The sequence below is a fragment of the Chelonia mydas genome, chromosome 5 (assembly GCF_015237465.2).
Source record: "Chelonia mydas isolate rCheMyd1 chromosome 5, rCheMyd1.pri.v2, whole genome shotgun sequence".
NCBI lineage: Eukaryota > Metazoa > Chordata > Testudines > Cheloniidae > Chelonia > Chelonia mydas.
Window position 1 is genome coordinate 2108690 of NC_051245.2, and position 13712 is coordinate 2122401.

The 13712-nt window shown below is 42.9% G+C and overlaps 1 protein-coding gene across 10 annotated transcripts in view; it reads right to left on the reverse strand.

Annotated features, from left to right (window-relative positions):
• Positions 1-13712, reverse strand: part of UNC13B (unc-13 homolog B) — a 397323-nt gene that overhangs the window by 186711 nt on the left and 196900 nt on the right. The window contains exon 1 of one of the 10 annotated variants that reach the window (XM_043546784.1): positions 8448-8896. The exons of 8 other annotated variants lie outside the window; for them this stretch is intronic. The gene's annotated coding sequence lies outside the window, so the exon portion shown is untranslated. Of the gene's footprint in view, positions 1-8447; positions 8897-13712 lie in introns of those variants that run through there. One more of the 10 variants, XM_043546785.1, reaches the window with a different exon arrangement.

The following is a 13712-nucleotide window of genomic DNA, read 5'->3' on the forward strand; positions in this document are numbered from 1 at the left end:
GAAGGTAACAGATTTTTTAGATGAAGGGAATGCAGTGGATCTAATTTACCTCGATTTCAGTAAGGCATTTGATACAGTTCCACATGGGGAATTAGCAGCTAAATTGGAAAAGATGGGGATCAATATGAAAATTGAAAGGTGAATAAGGAACTGGTTAAAGGGGAGGCTACAACGGGTCACACTGAAAGGTGAACTGTCAGGCTGGAAGGAGGTTACCAGTGGAGTTCCTCAGGGATCGGTTTTGGGACCAATCTTATTTAATCTTTTTATTACTGACCTTGGCACAAAACGCGGGAATGTGCTAATAAAATTTGCGGATGATACAAAGCTGGGAGGTATTGCCAATACAGAGAAGGACCGGGATATCATACAGGAAGATCTGGATGACCTTGTAAACTGGAGTAATAGTAATAGGATGAAATTTAATAGGCAAAAGTGCAAGGTCATGCATTTAGGGATTAATAACAAGAATTTTTGTTATAAACTGGGGATGCATCACTCGGAAGTAACAGAGAAGGAGAAGGACCTCGGATTATTGATTGACCACAGAATGACTATGAGCCGCCAACATGATATGGCCGTGAAAAAAGCTAACGCGGTCTTAGGATGCATCAGGCGAGGTATTTCCAGTAGAGATAAGGAGGCGTTAGTACCAGTATACAAGGCACTGGTGAGACCTCATCTGGAATACTGTGTGCAGTTCTGGTCTCATGTTTAAGACAGATGAATTCAAACTGGAACAGGTACAGAGAAGGGCTACTAGGATGATCCGAGGAATGGAAAACCTGTCTTATGAAAGGAGACTCAAAGAGCTTGGCTTGTTTAGCGTAACCAAAAGAAGGCTGAGAGGAGATACGATTGTTATCTATAAATATATCAAAGGGATAAATACCATGGAGGGAGAAGAATTATTTAAGCTCAGTACCAATGGGGACAGAAGAACAAATGGATTTAAACTGGCCATCAGGAAATTTAGACTTGAAATTAGACGAAGGTTTCTAACCATCAGAGAAGTGAAGTTCTGGAACCGCCTTCCAAGGGGAGCAGTGGGGGCAAAAGACATATCTGGCTTCAAGACTGAGCTTGATAAGTTTATGGAGGGGATGGTATGATGGGATAGCCTAATTTTGGCAATTAATTGATCTTTGACTATTAGCAGTAAATATGCCCAATGGCCTCTGACTGAATGTTAGATGGGGTGGGATCTAAGTTACTACAGAGAATTCTTTCCTGGGTGTCTGGCTGGTGAGTCTTGCCCACATGCTCTGGGTTTAGCTGATCGCCATATTTGGGGTCGGGAAGGAATTTCCCTCCAGGGCAGATTGGCAGAGGCCCTGGGGGGTTTTCGCCTTCCTCTGCAGCGTGGGGCACGGGTCACTTGCTGGAGGATTCTCTGCACCTTGAAGTCTTTCAACCACGATTTGAGGACTTCAATAGCTCAGACATAGGTCAGGGGTTTGTTACAGGAGTGGGTGGGTGAGATTCTGTGGCCTGCATTGTGCAGGTCAGACTAGACGATCATAATGTTCCCTTCTGACCTTGAAGTCTATGAGTTTATGATTCTATGATTCATACACAGATAGTGATGTTAATGCCGAAGATTTTCTGCTGTGTAAAACTATTTCTCTTTAATGATGGGGAGAAGGATTTCTGTGTTGCAAAGACTCCCTCACTATGCTTGGTGTTCACCACATAGTGTTCCTTTGCATCCAGCTATAACACTGCCACAGTGGTTTAATGATTGTTCCTTTAGATACCAAAAAACAATGAAAGCTGGAATTTGCTTTCAGTTCATCTGTCTGTGGCTGAAACACTATTGTAATACACTGAAGAGCAGCAGATCATTACATGGGGCTTTTTTCTAGTGGAGCACCATGATAGGGTGTTCACCACACACCAGCCTGGAAGGGGTTAATTAACCAGGTAGGGCATAGGTGAGTGGAATTAGGTGGTCTAAGTAATCCCCTGAATGGTAACAACAGAGCCTAGCTAAGAAGGAAGGAGGCGGGGTTAGGATAAAGCCAAGAGGCTGGCAACAGAAAGAGGCTGCAGAGTTGTAGTGTACAGTCACTCTATGGGAGTGGGGAGACGTGTTTCAGGCTACAGAGTGCAGTTGTCTGCACTTACGCCCTGGGAGGAGGGCATTTGAGCTGGTACACCCAGAGAGGGGAGAGCCAGAAGCTGTAGGAAGGAGTCCAGGGAAGGAGCAACAGGGTCTAAGGGAAAGCAGGCCACCGATGCAGATATAGGGTCCCTGTAATGGAACCTGGAGCAGTGAGCGGGCCTGGGTTCCCCTACCAGCATCCTCGGGGCAGTGCATGAGGAGACTGCCTCAAACAGTTGGTATGGAAAGACACTAATACACTGGAAGGAAAAGACGAGGGCCAAGGACTGGCTGGAGAGCCAAGTCACAAAGACAGAGCATCCTGAGTCGCACGGAGTGCAGCGAGCAATAAAAGTGGGGGGAACTGGACCTGGAAAGAGCTGATCGCCACAGAGGCCAGCAGCAGGCGCCACCTGCAGTGATTGGGCCCTGTGACAAGCCCTTACTCAAGAAACTGCAACAGCTCCAAAGATGCCAGTCCAGTGCAAACACCACAGAACTGTGTAATTACACATATTCCTAAGGATTCTCATTATGGAGTGGCAATTTGTCAAAGTAAGGAAGAAAGGAATTAACTTGACTTCAGGAATAAATAATGACTAGACAGCTTTTCCCAGGAAGAACAGACATGAAAGAGGTATTTCCCAAAAGACTGCTATGAAGTGGCCAGAGCAGAACACAGGAAGGTCTGCTCAAGCTGAGGGAGAATTCCATTCATAGGTTTCAAAGACAATTCATATACCACTTCATCCTACTGAAACACAGAAGGTAAAACCTTTCAGTTTCATCCAGAGGCAAACAGGATTCAATGAAACGTTGCCACTGGGAAGAAAGTATCTTACCCCTTTCAGGCTAGCAGGTCATACATTCTGTTGCTTCTACAGGCCAAGCTCATTGCACTCACCGGGGGCTCCTTGCATCCCTCCATTCTTCCCCACAAGCTCCCTGTGCATCACCCTCTCATCTTCTCTTTCAGGGACTCTCTGCAACCCTCCCACCGCCTCCCTCATGCCAGGGGCTTCTGTGTATCCCCTGTTCCTCCCTCCCCCAAAACCATTTATCTCCCATTGACAGGGGCTTTGTGGGCCCCCTCAGACTCTCCATTCACCCCATCTTACCAGACATGGGCTCTGTATCCCCATGTCCATCTCCCACTATACTACTGTCCCCCAATTCCAATGTGCGCTCCACCGTACCAGAGACAGATGCCATCAAATTGAGTGTAAGACCTCACAAGCTCAGCCACAACGCCAGACTAAATACACCCAAACGAGTTTAAGAACTATAAATGAGAAGACCATTTCTTGCCAGCAACTAATGCATCCAAGAGTGAGCCTATGCCACTGCAAATGAGAAATCAGAAAGAACTTGGAATTCCTGGAAAACCAATCTAGACCTGGATGATAAGACCAATGACCAAATCATGATGAACTGAACTGAGGGACACAGCTGAAACCTCTACTGTCTGACTCAACACCAGTACAACTAACAGGAGGCCTAGTCTCTAAAGAGAGAAAATATTTGCACCCTGACCTTTTTCTAGATATAGCAGGGCCCCTTGTTAGATGGATACTCTGCTTCATGTGTCATATGGTGGAAGTCACCACTCAAACTTACCAAAAAATTCACCTCTGGCCAAAGTCTGAGCAAAATCTCTCCAGATTTTTTGAGCTCTACAGGGATGAAGACAAACTTTTTAAAAAGTGAAAATGTTGAGGAATGAGGTGAATTAACACTCGTGAAAGCCAATGGAAGTTGCGTACCTAGCTCCCATTTCAGTCTTTGAATGTCTCCCCATAATGTATGAATGCCACAAATTAATTTTCTTCTGGCCCTATAGATATAAGACAGCAGAACAAGCAGGAGTGAAAATCAGGGGGACACAAGCAGTAAGCACACTGGGGTGATAAACAAAAGTGTAAAAGGTCCAAAGAAGAAAACGAATAGATGCAATGATGAGACTCATGCTCGACATTCGGGAACGTACAAGGGCTTTACATTCACAGTGCAGTTCTGAGGATCTTGGCTTTCCCCAAGGGAAAACACCTCGTTGCAACTTGGGCTGAGCAGTGGCTTTGACTTCACCCCAGCTCAGTCCCTCTGTCAACCATTGCACGGATACAGTGCAGAGCATGAGGAGCAGCTTTACAGCATCTTTCTCCAGCAGCACCGAGTGGCTCCAGGAAAGAGAAGTCAGTCCTAGTGAATGCGGCCTATTCTTTGCCATTGATAAGCCATTGCCAGCATGTGTCCTCAGACCCGACTTGATCTGACCAAGAAGCTTTCAGAAGCCTTGTACTTTAAGACGTATCTCCCACCCCAGTCCCCCAATACAGTTAGAAGACTTAGTCTGAATGTGATGAAAGATGATCAAGGCAACACTAGAATGGTGAAGGGGCTCAAAGAGGGCAACAAATTCCAGCGGAGGAGAAATATTTTGGAACAGTCTTTCATCTACCAGGGCTCCCACAGAATGCACCCTGAGCCACGGTATCTGACTTCACATGAAACGTATTTGAAAATGCTTAAAGTTCTGTATTACCTGTGCTAACGATTAAATAAGAAAAGCAATGAGGTGAAATAATTGATACGTTACCTCATCAGTAAATGTAAAGAAATACCTGCTGAAATGCAGGACACTTTGTAACTGCAAGATTTTGACATGAAGAAGAGAAAGGAATCTCATAGTTAAGGCTGCCATAGCAACCTCTGGCCAGCACTCTTCTACATGCTGCAACATTGTTTCCTCCTGAGAATTTTTACAGAATCTTAAATACACTCATTGCTGAAAGGATTTCAATAAAGACTCAAACAACGGGGTCTGACTGAGTGGTGTGGAACAGTTACAGGCAGTGTTGCTGGCAGTGCCATCTCTGGAGACTGGCAGGCTACATTTTAATTGACAAGAAAAGGTTGAGGCTTTGATTAGGCAGCGCTTGAGGGAGGCAACTTCGTATTTCTTTGCTTTTTTCTAACACCTCTTCTCTTCCAAAACTTGATTTTCCAATAAGTAATAGAAATTGCCACTTGTTTTAGAGTCATAATACGAATTACTTTTAAAAAAAATTACACGGCTCAGTGAGTCTGGATTCATGGCAGCAGCACTAAGTACTGCTAAAAGAGAGAATAATCTGAAAACTCGTTCACCTGGAGGACATTACTGCTACTGAAGTGACAGAGAAGATGTGCACGGCACTTTACAGATGAATTTTAAAAAGGGAACATGCCCATAGCATTTATAATCAAAGTGAAAGAATGGTAGATGCTGCACAAAGTATGAGAAACAGCAACATTATAAGTAAGGGATTGTGAGAGACAGTTTTACTATACATGTCAGTTCCTTTTTTAATAATAATAGTGTTTGTTACTGTATAAGAGCAAGAACTGCAGTGACTGTTACAGTTCCAAACTGTTTCTGTTCTAATCACCATCTGCAGTTCCTCAGCCCTTTCTGAAACGTTTCGGGAGGACGTTTTCCAGGTCTGGGGTTTGCCCAAGAATGGATTTGTTTGGAAAATGTGAAAAACAGTTCAGGACATTTCTGTGCACAAGGACAAGCCAACCTCGTCTCCTACCCCCAACCTAGTGGCATGCCCACTGGACCATCCTCCCTATCTCTCACATGTCCTCACTTTTGGGAGCTTAACTTTGCAACCCTAATATTCTTTTAACATTGCTGTTTGTGTGAGGTTTAGAGGGAACAAAGATGGGAGTGGTAAAGCAATACATGTATTAAGAGGGTAAGGATGTCCTGCTCGTTAGTGGCCAAAAATGAGCAACTTGTAGACAAGAGTCAAAGGAACGGAGCTGTCATGGAGTTAAAAGATGGGAATGGGCTGAATGCCACTCACTATGAAAGGTTTCAGAGTAACAGCCGTGTTAGTCTGTATTTGCAAAAAGAAAAGGAGTACTTGTGGCACCTTAGAGACTAACCAATTTATTTGAGCATAAGCTTTCGTGAGCTACAGCTCACTTCATCGGATGCATACTGCGCATATGCATCCGATGAAGTGAGCTGTAGCTCACGAAAGCTTATGCTCAAATAAATTGGTTAGTCTCTAAGGTGCCACAAGTACTCCTTTTCTTTTTACTCACTATGAAAGTGACAGGTTTGAGTTTTACCACTGCAACTCATGCCTGATCCTGAGTAATCAACAAATCCTAAAGTATACTTTCAGACCTGAGAATGCCTTTCCAAGACACAGCACAGGGTAAGAGGATGAGAAGGCTGCCCTGAGAAACAAGAGGAAAACCTTGATTATTTATTCATATTCTCATGCAAAATTACTTCTACCGATATACAGTAGCAAGTGGGGCAGTCAAGTGTTTGAATACAAACAGCAGATTAAGTGGAATTAATTTCAGCAGCTCTCTTATTTTCATAATCTTCATGTTAAAGTATATTGAATTTTTCACCAGACTGGATAAATCAGGTCCCTCAAACAGACCTTAGGTAAAAATGACAACCTAGGAGCATTGTAATCTGATCAGAGAGGAAAGTTTTCTTTAAAGCAGACATACCTAAATCAGAACCCTAGTGACCAAGCACTACAACTGACAAGCCAGGTTGAAAGGAAATGACACGAACAACTGAAACACAAGTATCAGGTTTTCCTGACTAGTCACCTGGGATTCCAGAATTTAGGAAGCTACTTACTGGGTCATTGAAACTACTTCTGAACATTCCAGTTACATACAAGGTAGAATGTGCATGCAGTGCTTCCAAATAACCTAGATATATCTTTCAATGAGAGACAGAGGCACAGTCATGAAATGGTTAAAGGATGCTAAGTGTTCTGTTTCAAGTAAGAGAATTGTTACAGGCTGTACCTTTCTCCCATTTGCAGTCTAAATGACAGACTGGCTTCCATAAAGAGAGCAGAGGGAACAGTTTGAGTTCCCAGGCAGCCCCAGTGTTTCTGACAATAGCCACCAGAATGAAAGAGGAGAAGTAAGATTTTTCTCAGAACTGGAATTGCTCCCGGAAAGGGCATGGAACTGATTTTCCAGCTTGCTGTCAATGCATGTGGAAAACTGTGTGGGTTACAAGGTCAATCACAGTTGGAGATGGTAGGTAATGCTGGGTAGTCCAAAATGATGCAATTAGGAGATGCAAACTTGTGTGTTAAACAGTACTTATCACAGCTGGAGCTAACGACTGGCACTAGCTCATATCCCTGGCCAAGCTCTAACCTGCTCAGTAATTCTTCCTGGGATTTATCCCACCCTCAAAATGGGCTGAGGGATTTGTTCCTTTGCAAGGGAATTGAAATGAACACTTCATTACAATGAGGGGGTGGGGTTTAATAAATTATTAAGCCCACTTAAGACTGTCTAGATCAATTTAAGGGGACAAACAGCAGCCATTGCCATTTAGATGAATTATGAAAGAGAACATATAAAGTTGATGGAACATGCTTGCTTTTTAGCTCATCCTGCTAAGCCTCAGCCAAAAAGGATTTTAGTCCAAGAGCGCTCAAACTGAACAAGATTTATTTCTCAAGGTTTCTTCCTTTGTATGTAAAGATAAATAGCATTGCCAGTCTTTTTTAAGTCTGGAAGTTCATCTCAGAAAGGCTTTCTGCATTAGTAATAGTGAGTCGCCCATAAAAAAGGGGCAGAAATAGAAGGTGAGAAGATATATGAAATTGTCACACCATCTGCTCTGATTCACAAGCCTGTACAGCATCCCTGATGCTTGCTTCATGCCAGTCATCATCTCCCCTTGCCAGCTCACAAGCTCTTCAACCCATGAAATTAGGCCAATGGCAAACATTTTCAGGTTTTAAAAAGGGAGCCCTTTTCTGTGACTGGCATTCATAGAAGAATCTGAAACCATTAACTGAGTTACTCAAACCAGTTACTTTTCAAGTGATCAAATTAAAATTATTTTCTAATTTAAAAAAAAAACAAAACAAAACAAAAAAAAACTTTCCCCTCAACTATTCCCTTAGTAAAGATCTTTGATGCCAAGTTCAAGCAGAAATATAAACCATCCTAACTCAAAGATATTCAGAATAAACACTGACACAACCTTCAACTATACCAATGCTAAAGACTCCTTCAATAAATGAGTATAGATAGTAAAAATATAAATCTTATGAATACACACATTATGGAGTAGGTTCTCCTCTCAATGCACGTGTGTTTAACTCCTGTAAGCTTCTGTTGGTTCTACTGTATCAGCAGGGTAATATCACCAAAATATATTACATAAATAAGGAATATATATATATAATCAACTTAAAAATACACAGCAATTTTCCTTGGACCCAATAAACTGTAGTACTTGCTGGCAAATTGAAGTTTACATTTAGCAAATTCACCTGTTCCAATCACTTACCTTACTGCTTCAAACAAAAATAAAAGGTTAAATTAAAAGGAAATTCACTGAATTAATAGAAAACTATAAAGCACAACAGCATGTTCTGACAGAAGCAGCAAATCTGGAAGGATCTGTAATCTTGTTACAGGTTAGCCAGACAATGAACTTTCACAATGTAGATTATAAACACATAATTCTTGGTGTCCCGTCACAGGTTGCTGGGAAGGAGATGCTATTGTAAAAGGCATCTCAAGTATCCTGTTCTACCTCAACCCTGGGATACGGAATAGTGTAAAGTTGAAGACATTTAAAAAATGCAGACAGCTGCTAAATATCCAAAGTGAAAAACAACAGAAGGCAACAAATGTAAAGCCACAAATCCACAGAATCCGGTCAGTTTCAAGGAGGATTCCTCAAAAGAAATTTCTTAGTTCAGCAACATAATTCATTTTTCCCTTTTCCAGCCAGCACCAAGTGCAGTCAAACTTCAACTGTATCTTCAGTTGTGACTCAACAGAAAATATTGTACTTAAAAGAGGCAGAGAGAAAGCTGTGCAGCGATTGCTACTTCTACTCCTCCTCTTCGGCTGCTTCCTGCCTAAAGCCTTACGCATAACACCCTACCCTCCCTTTCTCCCTCACACACCAACACTCCTGAACTTGAAATGATTCTTCATGTTATTATCCATTCAGAAGGAAATGGAAATTGATGGAACCAATCTGACAATAAACCAAATACACTCTTCTGGAATCATGAGAGCAGACAGCACAGCACAGCGGGCTGACATACTGGAAAAGCTCTCAGGGTGAGTCTATGGTAGCTCTGTAAAACTCTGTGTGGGGGGAGATATGGGGGCTGGGGATAACTGCAATTACTCAATTGCAAGAAAATTTTTTCCCCCAGATTATTTTTTTATTATTAGCAGCAGCATCTACTGTCCACCCACCCTAATTTAGCTGCAAGAGATGTCGTCACCCTTGGAAGGCAGCTCAGTCATAAAAATCATCTTACATCCTACAGCAGAGGACTGTATCAATTCTGTTAAAAGTCTGAGGAATTCAGGACTCAAAAGACATGCATGTTGATCTCCTGCTTCCAAAAATAAAAATCACTTTGTTAAAACACACACATGCACACAATAGAAAGGACATGGGGGTGTAATATATACAACTATGATTTTCTTAATTTATTTTGAAACATCAAGACTTCTCTTCTACTCATTCCCATAGAATGGGATTTATTCTCATAGAATAAAAAACCGAACTTTGTGAGAAGTGAAGTACTTAATTTAAAAGGTCTTCCTCAGACACTGACTTTGTTCCCAGCTGGTCTATTCAAAACACTGCTGCTAGCCTTTCCAGCCTCCTGTTCTAGCCATTAATCCTACTCTTCCAATTCTTCCACTGGATCTCCCTTCTCCACCACATCCACTGCAAGCTCATGTTTATAGTTTTAGGTACTTCGCATTAGACCCTCCCTCTCTTGGTTCTGGTTCTCCATTGAGCGAGCAACACTCTTCAGAGCTTGGAGTATGGAGCAGGAGCTGTGCAGGTTTCCCCACGGCACTTCAGTTCTGATGGGGGAACAACTCACTGATGCAGCATCTGTAAAGTTCTTCACATTCTAAATGGTGACGTTTTCAAAGTGACTTAGGAGCTTTTGAAAATCTCAATCTTAGCCCCTCCTGTCTGCTCATCTTCTATTTACTTGGTCTTGAACCTTTTTGTATATTCACCCACGCACCTAATTCTTTTAGCTATTCCAGCCTTGAGCATTTACTTTACCAATTCTTCCACAAAAACCTGTGTGCTTTCTTCCATTGTGCTCCTTATTGCATGGAATAACTACCCATACTAAGCCATAAAGCCCTGCCCTGCCTTCTTCCAAGCCCAACACTTACACCTTACCTCACTGCCTACAGCAAAAATGTCAGCTGATCATGGCTGGACAGCAGGGATTCCGGACAACATCTGTTTTATGGGAGTAAAATGAGATTCTGCAAGTTTTGCACATAGCTGCTCTAAGTAGCCACATGTTCCTATCGCTGTTACCCATACCCTTCCTCGCCCATTGCCTCTGTTGGTTCTCACCTGCTGCATTTTGTAGGTGGGAATTTTGAGGCAGGAACCATGATGTTTCCTATGTATTCGTGCAGCACCAGGATAGAATCATAGAATATCAGGGTTGGAAGGGACCTCAGGAGGTCATCTAGTCCAACCCCCTGCTCAAAGCAGGACCAACCCCAACTAAATCATCCCAGCCAGGACTTTGTCAAGCCTGACCTTAAAAACTTCCAAGGATGGAGATTCTACCACCTCCCTAGGTAACGCATTCCAGTGTTTCACCACCCTCCTAGTGAAAAAGTTTTTCCTAATATCCAACCTAAACCTCCCCCACTGCAACTTGAGACCATTACTCCTTGTCCTGTCCTCTTCTACCACTGAGAATAGTCTAGAACCATCCTCTCTGGAACCACCTCTCAGGTAGCTGAAAGCAGCTATCAAATCCCCCCTCATTCTTCTCTTCCGCAGACTAAACAATCCCAGTTCCCTCAGCCTCTCCTCATAAGTCATGTGTTCCAGACCCCTAATCATTTTTGTTGCCCTTCGCTGGACTCTCTCCAATTTATCCACGTCCTTCTTGTAGTGTGGGGCCCAAAACTGGACACAGTACTCCAGATGAGGCCTCACCAGTGTCGAATAGAGGGGAACGATCACGTCCCTCGATCTGCTCGCTATGCCCCTACTTATACATCCCAAAATGCCATTGGCCTTCTTGGCAACAAGGGCACACTGCTGACTCATATCCAGCTTCTCGTCCACTGTCACCCCTAGGTCCTTTTCCGCAGAACTGCTGCTGGGACATTCGGTCCCTAGTCTGTAGCTGTGCATGGGGTTCTTCCGTCCTAAGTGCAGCACCCTGCACTTATCCTTATTGAATCTCATCAGATTTCTTTTGGCCCAATCCTCCAATTTGTCTAGGTCCCTCTGTATCCTATCCCTGCCCTCCAGCGTATCTACCACTCCTCCCAGTTTAGTATCATCCGCAAATAATCCGCAGATAATAAGGCCCTGATCTGATTGAGGCCACTGAGTTACACTGTAATAGAAATGATTAATACTAAATGCACCGAATACTGTGCTATGACTTTCAGATGAAGATCGAAGTCCATTTACCCATGCTGAAAACTACCTAGAGGAGTAAATAAAATGAAATACAATCCAAGATTTCTATAGCATTAACCATCTTCAAAGCTCAGCACACAAATCCAGGACAGAATGAAAATGTTTTCCCAGGGGAACAAGGCTACAATAACTAACCTGAAAGTATCACAATTGAGCATATTTTTCTCATTGACTATTAGAAAATGTGTCCAGCTCCTGGCAAACATTTGTAAGACGGAGCCTTTCAGCATGCATATCATTTCTTATTTCTTAAGACTCCAGCATAGGGGACCCGGTCCTAGTATTGTATAACCATTTAAATCAACCCAGGTTCAGATCTGATTCAGTCTTCACTCCCTAGTTGGCAGGAGCTGCCAGCACTCAAGAGGCAATATGAGAGAAGCATAATGGGAGATGACAACGTCCTTTTGGTCAGGGTTTGAGAGCTCTGAAGGGAGTGGGATAACTAGAAGGATGGTCTCTGCACCCTGAGCTTTCAAAGATTAGCACATGAAATAGAATTTCAGTGATGTTACATGGTTTAGGACTAACTAATGGACAGTGGGCAGCTGCCACCAGTTAACATTAGAGGACAAGAGAGTCCTTCAATGACTGCAGGGTGCTGAGGAATGAAATGACAGCAAATACTGAGACTCTAATGAGAGTTCCAGGGAACAGAGACAGATGTGAACCTCAGAACTGCAGACCAAAATCTTGAAACATGGCTATGAAATAATGGAAAAGAAGTTAACCAAGCAGCAGAAGAATCTATTCCTCCTTGAGAACCTGGGGAATGTCTCTGCCTAAAGCCTGGTTGGGTTTTTTATTTGTTGGAGGGTGGACATTGGCAGAAATAATACTTTCCACATAAGGCCAGACAGCTGCAACTCAGATCTGACTAAACAGCCCAGGAGATAGCATGGACTTTACATCCAGGGTACTGCATTCAGTTATCAGGGTTCACTGCAGTCAGTTATTTACCTTCCTGCAGAAAAATTAAATTTCTACTCACTTTAAATAACTTTTTTTTTAATTCACTGCTGGGCTAAAATTAAAACCTGAGCCAGTAGGGAATTATTAAAACTGACAAAACTGAATTGAGAAATCAAGGCCAAATGCTTTGATGTGTATTCAGTTTATATTATTCTATTTTTAAAAAATTGCTTGTTATCTTTCCATGTCATTCCAGCTTCCTGTAGAGTAAAGCACCGAATTACTTATAAAATTGTAAAGTAAGCAATTCCTCCACCTAATAACGTACTGCAGCGAAGGTTGTAGATGATCCAGCACTACAAGCATTCAGGTTTATCCTCTTCTCCACAGCCACAAGGAGACCATCTATCAGTGGCACCAGGGCCACAACTTAGTCTGAAGCCTGACCAAAAAGGGCTTGAATTGCTGGAGCTTGGTAATTACCTCCACAACAACTGCACAAGAAAAGGTAGGATGACTATAGAGGTTTGTAGTCGTTTGCATGATCACAACCAAGGTGACATGGCTGCAGACTCTGTTTTTGTGAACTGCAGAACTAGGACACATCCTTTCTTCTCGCAATTGATTTTAAATAAGTCATCAACGCTCCCTGTTTTCCATTGCAACCAATCAATAGCACCATAATAACCTCTTGCTGTAGGCATCTCAGAGATATCATCTTCAAATGAAAGAATAAGCCTCCCTTTCAAGCACTGTACGAAGCATCAATTCCTTTTTTCATCCAGGAAGCAAGGATGGATGCAGCATCAGCGTGTGGGCAAAAAAAGGAATATAAGGTATATATCATACGTATTGGACATATAGGAAACAGACATGCTGGCCACAATTTGACTTTGAAGCTTTAGTTCAGCGGTTCTCAAACTCGGGGTTGTGACCCCTTACGGGGTCGCAAGGTCATTACACGGGGGGTCGTGAGCTGTCAGCCTCCACGCCAAACTCCACTTCACCTCCAGCATTTGCACTATAGAATCATAGAATATCAGGGTTGAAAGGGACCTCAGGAGGTCATCTAGTCCAACCCCCTGCTCAAAGCAGGATCAATCCCCAATCAAATCATCCCAGCCAGGGCTTTGTCAAGCCTGACCTTAAAAACTTCCAAGGAAGGAGATTCTACCACCTCCCTAG